The sequence below is a fragment of the Aquarana catesbeiana genome, linkage group LG13 (assembly GCF_042186555.1).
Source record: "Aquarana catesbeiana isolate 2022-GZ linkage group LG13, ASM4218655v1, whole genome shotgun sequence".
Classification (NCBI taxonomy): domain Eukaryota; kingdom Metazoa; phylum Chordata; class Amphibia; order Anura; family Ranidae; genus Aquarana; species Aquarana catesbeiana.
In genome coordinates, this window is record NC_133336.1 from 101,824,898 (window position 1) to 101,840,579 (window position 15,682).

Below are 15,682 nucleotides of genomic sequence, written 5' to 3' on the forward strand. Positions count from 1 at the left end.
GCGCCTCCTTCAAGGCCTGAAAGGCCTGCTCACATTCTGGTGTCCAAGACACCACCTTGGGCAGTTTCTTTTTGGTTAGGTCAGTCAGAGGTTTGGCCAGGCTACTATAGTTACATACAAATTTCCTATAGTAGCCAGCGGTCCCCAAGAAAGACATAAACTGCTTTTTGGTTTGAGGGGTAGGCCAGGCCAGGATGGCCTCAACCTTCCCTGTCTCGGGTTTCAGGGTACCTCCTCCTACCTGGTGTCCCAAGTACTGCACATCAGTCATGCCAATCTGACACTTACTGGGTTTTACAGTCAGATTGGCAGCTGTCAGTTGGTCTAGGACCTGTGACAGGTGCACCAGGTGTTCTTCCCAGGTAGGGCTGAACACGGCGATGTCATCCAGGTAGGCTACGGCAAAGGTTTCCAGCCCCTCCAGTAAGTCATTCATGACTCTCTGGAAGGTAGCTGGGGCATTCTTCATCCCAAACGGCATGACGGTAAACTCGAACAATCCGAATGGGGTGATGAAGGCCGACTTTTCCCGAGCCTCAGGGGCCAGAGGAATTTGCCAGTACCCCCTGCTCAGATCCATGATTGTTATATAACGGGCGGCCGCCAGCCTATCTAACAACTCATCAATCCGGGGCATGGGGTAGGCATCTGCAGTAGTGATGGCATTCAGCTTCCGGTAGTCCACACAGAACCTGGTCGTCTGGTCCTTTTTGGGGACCAAGACTACTGGGGACGCCCAGGCACTGTGGGACTTCTGAATCACCCCCAGCTGCAGCATTTCCTCCACCTCCCTTTTCATGTCAGCCAGCACCTCCAGGGAGACGCGATAGGCCGACTGTTTAATGGGGGGATGTGCCCCGGTGTCCACCTGGTGGACAGCGAGGTGTGTCCTCCCAGGTTTTCCCGTAAACCTGCTACCATGTACTGCCAGCACTCGCTTCAGTCCAGGTACCTGGGTGGGGGTAAGATTGGAGTTTATCAGGAGTTCTGAGTCTACCTCCCTGGTGTCTGCTAGCAGGTCCAGAAGTGGATCAGCCTCCTCGGGCTCTGGCCTGCTGCAGACCGGCATGACATAGGCCGTGCGCTCATGATGGGCTTTGATCATGTTAACATGAATGGCCTTCTGCCGTCTACGCCCTTCTCCCAACCTGACCAAGTAGGTGACATCATTCAGACGCTGGGTGATGGTGTACAGGCCTTCCCATGCTGCTTGGAGTTTGTTCTGCCGCAGGGGAAGCAGAACATACACCTTCTGACCAATGTCATAGGTCCGCTCCCTAGCGTTACGGTCATACCACTCTTTCTGCCTAGTCTGGGCCTGGGTCATGTTCTCCCGCACAATTTCCACCAGCGTCTCCATTTTATCTCTGAATTTTAGGACATAATCCACAACAGAGACCTTTGAGTCGGCAATCTTGCCCTCCCAGTTCTCACGGATTAGGTCCAGGGGTCCTCTTACCCTCCGTCCGTACAAAAGTTCAAATGGCGAAAAGCCTGTGGACTCCTGAGGCACCTCTCTGTAAGCAAACAGCAGATGAGGCAGATACCGTTCCCAGTCCTTACCCTGGGAGTGCACAAAGGTGCACAACATTTGTTTCAAAGTTCCATTGAAACGCTCGCACAAACCGTTCGTTTGTGGGTGATAAGGACTGGCCATGATATGCGTCATCTGTATTTTCCGACAGAGAGCTTGCATCAAGTCGGACACAAACTGAGGGCCTTGATCGCTAATGAGCTCAGCCGGGAATCCCACTCTTGTGAAGATTCCCAGCAGAGCATCAGCGACCTTGTCTGCCCGGACGCAGGAGAGAGCCACTGCCTCTGGATAACGCGTGGCATAGTCGACAACTGTAAGGATAAAACGTTTGCCTGAACTGCTAGGGATGGCCAAAGGCCCAATGATATCCACTGCCACCCTCTTAAAAGGTTCGTCAATCACAGGCAAAGGTTTTAGCGGAGCCCTGTGTACATCCCCTGCCTTGCCAACTCGCTGGCAGGTAACACAGGACCGACAGTAGTCAGCTATGTCAGCGAGCATTGTAGGCCAATAAAAGTTATGTATCAACCGCCCTCGGGTCTTAGTGATCCCCAAGTGCCCTGCGAGGGGAATCTCATGAGCCACTTTTAGCAGCTGTCCCCTAAATTGACTGGGTACAACCAGCTGCCTGCTACCTAGGTCAGCCTCATTCCCCTCTGCAGGCATATTTTCTCTGTACAGTTTACCTTTGTCCCAATAGACCTTTTGTTTGTCATTCTCTGCAGGGGGGCGATCAGCTAGACTCCTGAGCTGTGCTAGTGTTTGGTCTGTCTGCAGTGCTGTTTCAAAGGCGGAACAACAGGTCCCAGCCAGCAGTCCTGTGGCAAACATGGACAGCTGCTGAGGCTCAACAGAGGTGGAGTCCACTGGGTCAGAACAAGGAGAGGGCCCAGAGACCTCCTCTTGCTGTTCTGCGACCAGGGCCTGCACCTCGGCTGCCTTTGCAGCACTGCGAGTGACCACCAGTACTGGCAATGCATTATCATCATCATTATCATCATCATCATTATCATCATCATCATTATCCTCATCATCATTATCATCACATTTAACCTTTATCAGTTCAGCATCATTGGAACATACATCAGTTACCTTCACTGGCAAGGGGGCCTCCTCTCCTGTCTCTGAAGAAGGAGGACCTTGCACTTCCACTCCACCCTCCCCCTCCCTCTGTCCATCTACAGGTTGCCCAGAAATTACCCCAACATCGGTAAACAGTACCTTGGGAGGTCCAGAGAGATCCGTGGGAGCATCTGGGGTGCTTTTAGCAGGGGCATAGTATGAAACAAGGGTACCTAAATCAGAACCCAACAACACCGCAGTGGGGATCTCCTCCGAGACACCCACCTCTCTCATCCCACTCCCGGCACCCCAATCAATAAAAACATAGGCACGGGGTACACAGGAACGGGTCCCCCCAACTCCGGTGAGGGTAAGGAACTTCTCTGGGATGATGTCTGTTTCTTCTATAACCTCTGGTCTGACCAATGTGACTTCGGCTCCGGTGTCACGAAAGCCTGTTACAGTCCGGTGGCCTACGATGACTGGCTGCAAGTTGGCATTGGTTCCGGGAGGTTTCCCACTGACGAGCAGCACAGCGGAAGGTTTGCTAGCCGGATGGCCAGGTGATATCGTCTTCTTCTGCTCAGGGCACTGCGCCCTGAGATGTCCGGCTCCCCCACAGTTGTAGCATTTGCGTTTGTCAGTTAGGAAGGCCTTGGCTCCAGGAGTTGCAGGTTCTGGCTGCTGAGGAACTTGTTTGGTAGGCAGAGGAGGGGTTGCCGTGTGCGATTTCCCTCCTTTCCAGCCATTCAGAGGAGCCTTGCGATAGTCAGATACCCGAGAGTGGATATAGGTATCTGCCAGTTCTGCTGCTGCTTTGGCAGAGGCTGGCTTTCGCTCCAGCACAAACTGTCTGACGTCTGTAGGACAGATGTGCAAAAGTTGATCTGCAATCATAAGATCCTCCAGGGATTCAAAAGAATCGGCTTCCAAGCCTTTAGTCCACTGCCGGAATGTGGTGCGTAAGCGACCTACCACATCCATGTATGAGTCCCCAGGCCCCTTTTGCAAGGACCTAAAACGCTTCCGGTACACTTCCGGGGTTAGCTGAAACTTTTGGATGATTGCAGCTTTTAGGGCCGCATAATCGTCGCACTGTTCTTCTGACAGTTCGACATAAGCATCCAGGGCCTTGCCTCGTAGCCCTGGTGTCAGGTACCGGGCCCATTGTGCTGGGGGCAGATGGTACTGACGGCAAGTTTTTTCAAACGACAGTAGATACACGTCAATGTCACTGTCCTTTTCCATAACTGGAAACTTGGCTGCCGGGGTCACTGGCAGAGAGGCATCCCTGTGCTCTAGGGATCCGAGGTTCTGAGCCTGTCGCTGCTGCTGGAGCCTAGCCATCTCCAGTTCGTGCCGACGATCAGCCTCCCTCTCAGCCCTGCGTTCCTCCCGCTCGGCCTGGCGTTCCAGAAACTGCAAGTACACCACAGGATCCGTCTCCCTGAGGTTTTGTAGAGTTTCTTGCATTTGAAGAGAGTCTATGATGGTTTCAGGCAATCTGATGCTGGCCTGCTCTTGTGGTGGCTTGGAGGTAACAATCCGTGGTATTCCAGTGTCAGTCTCTGCTTGCCCATCTGGTGAGGCCGCCTCTGAACCACTGGGCTCTGGAGTAGCGGAAACCCTTTCTGGTCCAGTTTCCCCCAGGTTCTGGTGTGCACGGATATCAAACTCCTGTAAGGCATGTATCAAGCCTTCACGATTTTTGCCACCGACATCAATTCCTCTTTCTGCGCACTCAACAGTCAGTTCATTCTTGCTCATCTTTTTATATGCTGATAACCCAGACATTTTGCAAGCAGAAGAGATAGAACAGAAAGAAGAGATAGGAAGAAGGTGTAGGAAGGAGCTGTTGCTGTATGTCTCTCTTGAAAAAATCGAAATAAAAAAAAATATGCACCAGCTTGTCTCTAAGGACTGTTTCCACAAAGGTTACAATCCTTCAGTGCAGAGCTAATTCCTAACAATGCACTGAATGCTCTTAATGCGAAACTATCCCGCTACGCTGCCAGCCAATATGTGACGAACGCGGGTGTCAGATCCCTGCCCTCCTCGCTAACTCGCGACAAAGGACCGGCCAACCTCACACCACGCTGTCACTTACGTAACAATGCCACTCTCAGCTGCGCCCAGCACAAAGATTTTCCAGCTTGCAGGACCACAATCTAGGTGCGAGCAGCCTGAGAGTGATTGTCACTGGGCTAATTACACAATTAACCCTTTAACTGCCACCACCCCCGTTTAAAAGACCGAGCCGGGGGAGACTCGTAATTTTGCAATACCAATTATAATTTGAGAATAAGCGTCTGCCACACACACTGCCACTACAGACAGGTCTGCTCAGAGTCTTACTCTATAACAGTATCGCCCTTCAAGAGGCAGGTTCATTTATAGCTTGCATTAGGAGCTTTAGAGACAAGGTTAACACTTTTCAACATAAGGGTTTATTATGAAAAGGTCAAAGTTGATGCAAATAAAATATTTACAGAAAAAAGATGTTTCAAAAAGATAAAGACAATATACAGCCACAAAGCAATAAGGTAGAATTGGGAAGAAAGAATACTTGCAATTAATGTCCAAGGGTTGATCAGAGTTCGATCGATGAGCTAGGTAATTGGTTCTCGACTTGGCAGATGTTTCTTCTTGGATGGTAAAAGGAGAACTGCCCATTGTCTTGGCATCTCCTCTTTTCTGTCAAATCAAAGGGGGTGTTGACAGCGACCAGTAACCAATCATCTGATCAGCTGGTTTTAGGGGTTGGTTGCTGGGAGGTGTCTACACTCATGACCACGTCCCAGGTGACTTTGTAATACATACTCATATATCTGCATCTGTAGTGTTTACAGACTCCAAATATCCATATTCTTATTCCACTTGAGATTTCCTTCAAAACAAGTCTAAACATGCTATGTCTATAACGTATAGCCTGCTTTGGAGGAATAAGTGGTCCCAGGGGTTTCCCATATGACCTGACATAGGGGTGTCTGGACTTGAAACGTTCCATATTATCTGAGGAAGCTAAATATGTCCAGATTATGTCTGTGCTATTACTAAGTCAGAAGTTATGAAACATGCTGAAATTTCATACTTATTCTAGTGAGGTGTATTCAGAAGACTTTACGACCTAGACCTGTTATGTCTCTGAATGGGGAGGGTGACAGTTTTACGACAGGCCGGAACACTGCCCTTACAACAAATGTTTTTCTACTGACCTAACCTTTCTGTTTTCTCTGTTGAGATAACCTTTTCTGTTGAACTTAAAAAGCTTTGAATTCCTAAGGTGGGGAAGACGGAGTTCAGAGTTCTCTGTGAGGTTACATGAGGAGCCAAACTGTCATGGCTACTTCCACACAAGATGGCAGCTAGCTACAGCTTGTCATGTCCTGTACTTGATATCGTTACAGTCGCGACCATCGGCCATGAGCATCGGCACCCCCGCTGTTCAGCACGCGCGTGCCCGTGCTTGCTATTCCGATCCCGCATGCCAACGTATAGCTACGACGGCTCGCAGGATCGTGCCGACCTGCCACAGTAAAATGACGCCAGCTGTTCGGCAACTGGTTAAAGTGATACTAAAGTCTTGTTTATTTTTCTTTAAAAATAACAAACATGTTATACTTACCTGCTCTGTGCAGTGGTTTTGCACAGAGCAGTTCTTGGGTCCCTCGACAGCGCTTTTGGCCCCTCACCCTTGTTGAGAGCTATGGGGCACCCGAGCCGCAGCTCTGTGTGTCCATTCAGACACGGAGCTGCGGTTCGGCCCAGCCTCTCTCTCTCTCCTCATTGGCTAACTGACTTTGATTGACAGCAGCAGGAGCCAATGGCATTGCTGTTGTGTCTCAGCCAATCAGGAGGGAGAGATGGCCGAGGCACTCCTGCACATCGCTGGATCGAGATGGGAATCGGGTAAGTATTAGGGGGGCTGAGGGGGGCTGCTGTACACTGAAGGCATTTTATCTTAATGCATAGAATGCATTACGATAAAAAAAACCTTCTGCCTTTAGAATTACATTAAGGCTGGTGCCCCTTTAATGGTTGATGTAAGCCACAGCATTGTCTAATTGCACCCTGACTGGGTGTCCCCGCAGAAGGAGTGCCGTTTTGCAGGGTCATTTTTATTGCTCTTGGCTTTAAGATGTTTATGGGGATCTTGGCTTCCACAATTGACCATGTTTCCTGGACCATGAGGAACTAGAACACTCCACCCCAGCCTGAAAGACTGGTATCTGTTGTTATCACTTTTCAGTGATGAGGAAGGAAAGACTTCCCTATTGTTAGGGCTGGGCCGGAGATCCACGAGTTAGAGCATTTCTTGGCTAAATAGATAGGTCAGGAGAAGAAGCATGCTTGTTCCAGGTTGACAAGATGTTGTGCTGGAGAGGTCTTGAAAAAAATTGGGTGAATAGTACAGCCTCGAAGGAGACGACCATTAAGCCAAGAAGAGAGAGCAAGACCTTTGCTCGGGATGTGTCCAGAACCAGAGTATTCCAGGTGAAAAGAAAGAGAACAGATTTGTGGAAATTGATCACCCAGCTGAAAGCCGGGAGCATCTAAATTGCCCTGTAGATGTTTGTACACAGCTGGAATGCAGAAGAGACCTTCTGGAGAACGCCGTCTAGATAACCTGTGACCTGAATGCCCTGTGTTCTTCTGAGAGGATAGGGTGCTAGGACCTTTGAGAATGCTCATAGAGTGGAAGATAGGCCAAAAGGCATTACAACAAATTGTAAATGCCTGTCTGCCACTTCAAAGGGTATAGAGGTGATCTTAGATGTTTACAGATGCCAGGTATTTTCTTTGTTTCAGAGAGGTAATAACTGACCTTGGAGATTCCATGCAAAATTTTGAAATTTGAAGGTGTTTGTCAAGGGATTTTAAGTCCAGAATAGGATGAATATCTCCGTTTGGCTTTAGTATCTTGAACAGAATTGAATAGAAACCTGTCTTTTAGGCGTACTGGCACAACCATCTCCTGGGACATGAGCATAGTCATATTGGGACCTGACTCAGGTAGAGCAAAGAAGCTGGAGAAGAAACATGATGTTGTTTTGTAGCCATGTGCAGAGATGGCTGTATTAAATCCATTAGTTGTCCAAAGAATTGTGACAGAGATGCAGAAAATTCTGCTTTTGCCAGATAGGCTACTTGTTGTGTGCCGAAAATAGAACTAGAATGCAGATACCAGTGCAAGGTAAATATCATGACACTGAGACGGAGTATTTTGGGAACCTTTGGCATAGCGAACATTCACCTAAACAAACAACTGGAACAGTGAACAAAGAAATAGTAGAAGGTTTCCCAGTTTCAACACAGATCGCTAAAGGAAATTTGGGTAACAGGTCCACATGGTTTTCGCTTTTTGACAAATTCGTCATTCAGAAATATTCAAAATTAACGAAAACCCGTTTAACCAATTTTTCCGAAAATTCACAAATTCGAAAATTTGTAAATTCGAAAATTCATAAATTTGAAAATTTGAATTCGGAAATTCGAAAATCCAAAAATAAGAATGAGATTTCGAAAATTCAAAATAATGAAAATAACGAAAATCCAAAGATTTGAAAACCCAAAAATTTGAAAATCCAAAATAACTAACTAATAACAATAACTATTACTAACTATTAAATTATAGGTACAGGCAGTCCCAGGGTTACAAACAAGATGGGTTCTGTAGGTTTGTTCTTAAGTTGAATTTGTATGTAAGTTGGAACAGGTACTTTTTTAAGTGCAGCTCCAGCCAAAAAATTTTTTTTTTACATTTTTTTGGATAGTAAAGGGAATGGTTACCATCCCTGTAATGTTTGTTTTGCTGTCTGTGCCCCTGTTCAGAAGATTTCACCTCGCTTTCTGTCCCTATGACAATTGGATTTTGAAAATTTTGGGTTATTGTGGAAACAAGGATTGGTGATAAAGCTTCAGTGAAGACACCTTTCTTCCATGATTACTCTTACAGGAGTAATCTCTCACCTCAAGTCCAGACTTTGAGATATCGAGGTGTGGTCTAGGGAAGCCTTAAAAGCAAAAAAAAAAATATATTGCTGCTTATCAATCCTTAACCACTTCCCGCCCGTAGGACATAATATGACATCCTTAGATTGAAGTGGTTATACCAAATTGATACCTGCAGCTGCAGGCATTATCCGGGTATCAACATTTTCAGCTGGCGATTCTCTTTGTTGTAGAAGTGATCTGAGTGGTTATACAGCTGTTTAAACATGCCCACAGGTGGCAGAAGGGGGTCCCCTCCCGCCATCACCCTTCCTGGGCTCTCCAATCTCATTGGGACCACTCCAGCCAGTGGCATCCCATGCAATGACCAGAGAGAGAGGAACTGTCGTTGTTCCTCCCCCTCTGCAAAGTCAGAAAACAAGGATTTCGTCACTTCCAGAAAATAAACCAGGAGTAAAAACAGAACTAACAGCTCTGCTAGGTAGTTATAACGACAAAAGGTAGAGATTTAATGATATCTGTGCCTGAAAAAGGTAAAGATAATCACTAGCACCAATGGCAACTAGGCCGTAGTAATGATGCGTTCCTCTGAATTATTTACGCATATCAAAACAGGGGGAAAGGAAAGCAATTCTTCAGAGAGGAACAGGCAATTACCAAAAATAAATAATGTTTATTGAAAAAATACACTTGAACACCAATCAAAAATCGTGGTTAAAAACTTGGAACCACCATCAATTATAAAAAATGACAACGTTGTCAAAAACCAACACGGATGGCCACCACAGACATGCACCATGCATACCTCCTATAATGTAAATACAAAGTGATATCTCCTATAGGTCATCAGTTGTGGAACTGATGGTCCCGGTAGGTATCAAATGAATAATCAATAATGGATGAGGGGAGGGTGGATGGAGATGCAGCCGTTGGGGAATCGTGTCCACTGTATAAAATGTCAATAGAAAAGGAAACTGACCATCGCCTGCAAGCTAATAAGGTAATGGATACTGATGTCCTGATTGGTGAAAATTCACCATGGAGATAGAGTGCTGCAGGGCACAGTGGGCAGGGAAGAGAAACGCCTGTATGTGAGAAGCTGTAGGCCCTGGAGGATGTGAGTAGGTTTAAAGATGTGGCTATGTCGGTGTAAAGTGGTTACTTGCGGGTGGATTACAGATGACAGAAGGTAGGTAGCAGTCCTGAGTAGGATATGAAAAGGTAAGATCTCACCCGAGTCTAGGCGCACCGATCAAAGGGAAAACCATGTATGGCTCATTTCATCTCCAGCTGGCTGATCAGGCTATCTTCCGTCTGCGGGGATGGTATCATCAGCGGGGTACAGGTGGTGGTATTCGGGGAATGTAGTGATTGACCTGGAGATTGCAGAAATCAACGTGCTGCGTTCAGTCATCTGGTCATCCTATTCCCGGATGAATACAGACAACCTCGTGGAAGCGCGGACAAGGATTCCAAGGCTGGTGGGTGGTTCTGTGGGCGGACTATGAGGAAATCCGAGTGACGGATGAAACGCGTCAGTATGACGCCATCACGCTCCGCATAGCCTGCCCACAGAACCACCCACCAGCCTTGGAATCCTTGTCCGCGCTTCCACGAGGTTGTCTGTATTCATCCAGGAAGAGGATGATATTGATACCAATAACATACCCTTCCATTCATTTATTGTTTTTTTCATGTGACATTTTCAAGCTCCCTGTGAAAAGCATGGACTTTTTCTTCTTGTGTAGCTAATGACACAGATAAATTGCACATGTATTGCAACAATAAAGAGAGGCCCAACTCTTGTCCTGGTCCCCTATTTTGCATCCAAAATATAGGTGGTATGCCTTTTTTTACCACTGCCTTCATACTGCACTTTTGATATGAAAATGTCCCTTACCACAAAAGTAGCAGAAGTTATCTACGTTGTTTACACAGTTTCATGCCATCTTGGCTTCTGAGGGAAAATATCATGCAACTGTTCCTTGGAAATGTTAGGCAATGACACTTTCACAAGCCACCAGAGGTAACCATATGATGCATAGATCTGACCAAGACAAATGTACCTTGCAATAAAGGAACAATAAATTACAGTTAGGTAATAATCTTTAGTCTCAAAGTGAAGATAAATTTATACACTTCCACTGGGCTTTTTTTCAGCGGGAACGTAGGGGAACGCAGTTATGGCACCTCCAGCACTGAATGTATGTAATAGCAAGGAGTGGGGGCGTGCTGGAGAGTCTATTGATGCTGGCTGCTGTCTGAGAGTCTATTATTGCTGGTGAGGGATCTATTGTTGCTGGGGAGTCTTATGTTGCTGGTAGGGATCTACTGTTGAGGGAGAGGTCTATTGTTGCTGGCTGCTGGAAGGACTATTGATGCTGGCTGCTGAGAGATCTGTTGTTGCTGCTGGGGGGGGTCTAATGTTGCTGGGTGTGATATTTTGTTGTGGGTGGTCCACTGTTGCTGTGTGGGGGTCTATTGTTGGGTGGGGGGCTGGTGTTGCTGGGATGGGATCTATTGTAGCTGCAGGGGATCTATTGTTGCTGGTTGGAATACATTGTTGCTGGGGGAGTCTATTGCTGTGAGGGGGTTCTATTGTTGCTGGCTACAGGGGATCTATGCCAAAAAGAAAAAAAAATGCTTTAGCTGTTTACATTTGTTAGTTGGATCCACCTAAATTTGCTAATGAAGCTAACACCACCCTCTCCATAGGTTGACAATCTGCTGTGCAAGGATGGCTCTATTGCACCTCTATAGAATGGATCCACCCCAAGGCTGGGTATACACGTGGAGGTTTTTTCATTCAAACTGTGGGTTGAATGACAAAAAACTCAACAGATCTCACATCCACACAAGTGATGTGGCTTCAGGGATATCTTCTGCTGCGCTATTGCATTCTGACAGCTGGGACTCCCTCCACTCCATCAGAATACACAGGTTAGCACTGCAGCCATCGGCTGCAACGGCTGATCTAATGCTGGCTTTCCAGCAGGACCAATTAACAGAAGCCGATTGTTACACTGGCTTCTGTTGAACAGAGCCATGCTCGCATCAAAATTCGGACAATTCCTGCTGAACTGAGCAAATTTTCATGCATGCATACCCTGTTTAAGACAGAAATGTGAAAAAATTGTCTAAAAAAAGAAACAATGCAGCCACCACATTTATAGTTTTCCAATCAGCAATAGATTACATTTTTATCTTGGGGTTTAGATACACTTTAAAGTTAAAGTTAAAGGAGTTTTAAAGGCAGAAGGTTTTTCATCTTAATGCATTCTATACATTTAGATAAAAAACCTTTTGTGTGAAGCAGCCACCCCAGCAGCCCCTAATTATTTACCTGAGCCCCATCTCTCTCCAGCGATGTCCACAAATGTCTAAGCCCTCTGGGACACTCCTTCTGATTGGCTGAGACACAGCAGCAGCGCCATTGGCTCCCTTGGCTGTCCATCAAAGTTATTCAGCCAATCAGTGGAGAGAGAGGGCGGGGCTGGGCCAGGGCTCTGTGTCTGAATTGACACAGGGAGCTGTGACTCGGTTCAGGTGCCCCCATAGGAAGTTGCTTGCTGTGGAGGCACTCGATAGGAGGGAGGGGCCAGGAGCAGCAAAACCCGAATAGTGGATGATCTGGGCTGCTCTGTGCAAATCCAACTGTACAGAGGAGGTAAGTATAACTTGTTTGTTATTCTTTAAATAAAGAAAAAACCCTTTACAATCACTTTAACATGAAATAGAGAGAAAATGGTAGGTGAGCAAACCCCCAGTATCCCACAAGTACCTAAATGGGAAGGAGAAGGGAAGAACCATGTCTGTTAGGGAAGATTGAATTAATCCAGGGAAGATATCACTAACCCAGAGAGTGCAGAGTGCTTCATCAAGGATCTAAGCGGATTAACATTACTTGCTAGTGATGATAGTTACCAACATTAGACATCTTCAATGCTTCTGTAGCACCCTCTACTTAGGTAGGTGCTAGAGTTAGGATTTTTGTGAGAGCAGGTAAATTTAGACAGGCCTAGCTGGAAGTTTTGATCTCTGTGGGCTGGGAGTGGCATAGAATAGCAGCAGGTGACTCACATGCAGCATCACCTCTCGGTTACCTCCCTCCGGCTTCTAGAGGATTCTAGAAGAGAGGAGGGGAACAGAGGTGGAGCTGCCTAGGGTGTTCTAAGGAGCCCTGACCAATCCCCAACTTTGATTGGCAGGGGGCAGGCCTCCTTAAATACCTAGAGTCAGCCCTGCTGGGGAGGAGTTGTCGGGTGGAAGAAGCTGGAGATGCCAGAGCTGACTGGGCGTGTGCAATTTGAGATGGATGTAGAGCCAGCAGGAGAGACTGTGATGTCATGGGCAGTGGCGTTGGTCAGCTGCAGTCAGGAGGGCTGGCAGGGCTTGAAGAGGACTGACTGGGAGCAGTAGTCCACCATAGGACAGCTAGCATTAAAATACTTTTCTTTCACTATTTGTTACTAAAGGGGCCCGCAGTCCTTGCCTGCAAATGGTACTTTCTAAGGCCTGACAGAGTCAGAGTTGGGTCTACCATGTGCTAGCTGTGCCTGGAACCAAGCATTGTACAGGAGAGAGAGAAACAGTCTACAAATAAGCGTTGTGCTGGAGGAGGCTGGAGCTCTAGAAGAGTAAATAGAGGTTCCAACTAATCAACCAATTGATTCTACTATTGATTCTGGGCATCCCATAATTTCCCTTACCCTATCCAAGTTCAAAATCCCTCAATAAAATACAAAACAAACATATGGACTGTTCATTGTCTCTAAGGTGAATGGGAAGTGAATGCCAGGCTGGGCAGGATGACAGGTGGATCACAACTTTCAGCAGCCCCTACGGGGTACCGCTACACCTCAAATGAAAACTTGCAAGAGTTGGGTCTTGCAAGAGAATTCTGGCTACAGGTATGAATGGACCCTTTTACTCTCTGTGTTTAACCACTTGCCGACCAGCCGCCGCAGTTTTACTGCGGCAGAATGGCACGGCTGGGCGTAATGACTTTATGTTACGTAGCTTTGTCCTGTGGCCACTAGGGGCACCGGCCGCTTGCCCCCGGCGGTCACAATCACCATATAGTGTGACCAAACCCCCGTATTTTTTAATATGTTTAGGTGTTTTTAACTAGCCTTGCAGGATAAATGTAATTTTTGTATGTGTGCGCTGTAATCTGTTTTGTACTTTTTTTGTTTATATCGCACAAAATAAAAACCACAGAGGTGATCAAATACCACCGAAAGGAAGCTCTATTTGTGGGAAAAAAAGGACGTCAATTTTGTTTGGGCGCAATTGTCAGTTAATTCGACGCAGTGCCAAATCGCAAAAAGTGCTCTAGTAAGGAAGGGGGTAAAATCTTCCGGGCCTGAAGCGGTTAAGTAGGAGTGGCAAACAGCGGGGTCCCCTGATTTACAGTGCAGAAGTATTGATACAAATGCATACACAACAATAATGAGCAATGTAAACAAGAATAAATTGTGCATTTTGGGCCATCAACATGGTGCTAAAATGTTATTAAAGTAGTTGTAAACATACAATATAGACACTTTCTAATACATTTGTAACTATGCAAGTACCATGACTGTTTTTGCTTAGCTTCAGAAATTATCTTTCTTATCTTTTTTACAAGGTTAAATAGTTCTTCTTCCTGACAGTAGTGAGTGGGGTTACAGGACACTTTGTAAACACGCAGTGCTTTTGTATTCCATAGACTGTTCAGCCTGAGGCAAGATGCAGGCTGTGCTTGAGCAGCAGGTGTGTGCCAGAGGCAGGCTGTGATTGGTCGGGGCCGTGGTGGCTGAACAAACTACTCAATACAGGCCTGCTCTGTGTCTGTACAGTGTCCTGTACTCCTGAATGGCCAGATAAAAAGCATGAACGGGGCAGCTTCTGTGCTTTGTGTGGTCAATTTAGAACAAGGAATAAATGTGAATGGCAGGATCAACCAGGTACTTCAGATGGAATAAGTAACAATTATAGAGACTGTGATTAAAATACACATATGTGAACACACAGAAACACAGAAAAAAACAAACAGGCCTAATTCACACTCAAGTTGCACTGAACCGCATAACAATGGAAATAACATTACATCCAATGGTGCCCACTCACATTAATGCAGCCCAGCTGCGATGAGACTTTGGAGAAGGGTCCTGTGCTACTTTGGCGCGATGCAGTGTGATTTTGTGTTCCATGGACTTCAATGGAAATGCATCAAAATTGCATCTACATGCATTTTTGTGTGTGCGATTTGTGTTGGTTGTTAGGAGCTGGAACCCGTCAGTGCCCTAACAACTAGTGACTCATCCCCGCTGCGGGGGGCTCCCCGCTGACAGCAAAATGTAAACTTAAGTAGGCATTGAAAAAAAAAAACAAAAAAAACAGTGGGGGGTCCCCATTCCAAACTAGGCCCTTTGGATTGGTTGATATTAAGGAGAACCCCACACCCATAGAATAAAGAAAGTCATGAGGCCCCCCAAAATCCATACCAGACCCTTATTCAAGCATGCTGCCAAGCAGGACAGAAAAGGGGGAGAACAAGCAAGGGCCCAAATCATGCCAGGCCCTTAACATGGCCCCCGAAGGGCCTGGTATATATTTTGGGATTAGCCCCATGTTTTTGTTTTTTGGGCGTGGGGTTCAACTTTAAGTCCATACCAGACAAAGGGGCTGGTATGGATAGGGGGGACCCCCATGCTATTTTTTTTTAACCACACCTGTCAGAACAGAACAGAGAAGTGTGTGTTTACACACACTCTTCCCTGTTCTGTGTCTCCTGGTCATGATCATTTGTGGCCGGCGGTCATTGCGACCATCGGCCACGAGCATCAGCACCCCCGCTGTGCAGCGGGTGCGCGCGTCTGGACCCCGCGAGCCCAAGTACAGTTACATGGTTTCGCGCAGGGGAGCCAACCTGCTGCAGTAAAACTGCGGCGGCTGGTCCGGAATCGGTTAATGCTGGATTTTTAGTTTACATTCTGTTGTCAGGGGGGAGGACTCATTGTTAGGATACCAGCTGGTTCCGGCTGCCTAACAATCAATGACTAATCCCCGCTAGCTGAAAGGAGGGATAAGTCGCAGTAGTAAAACACGCATTAAAAACTTATAAAAAAAAAAAGTCGCACTGCAGCT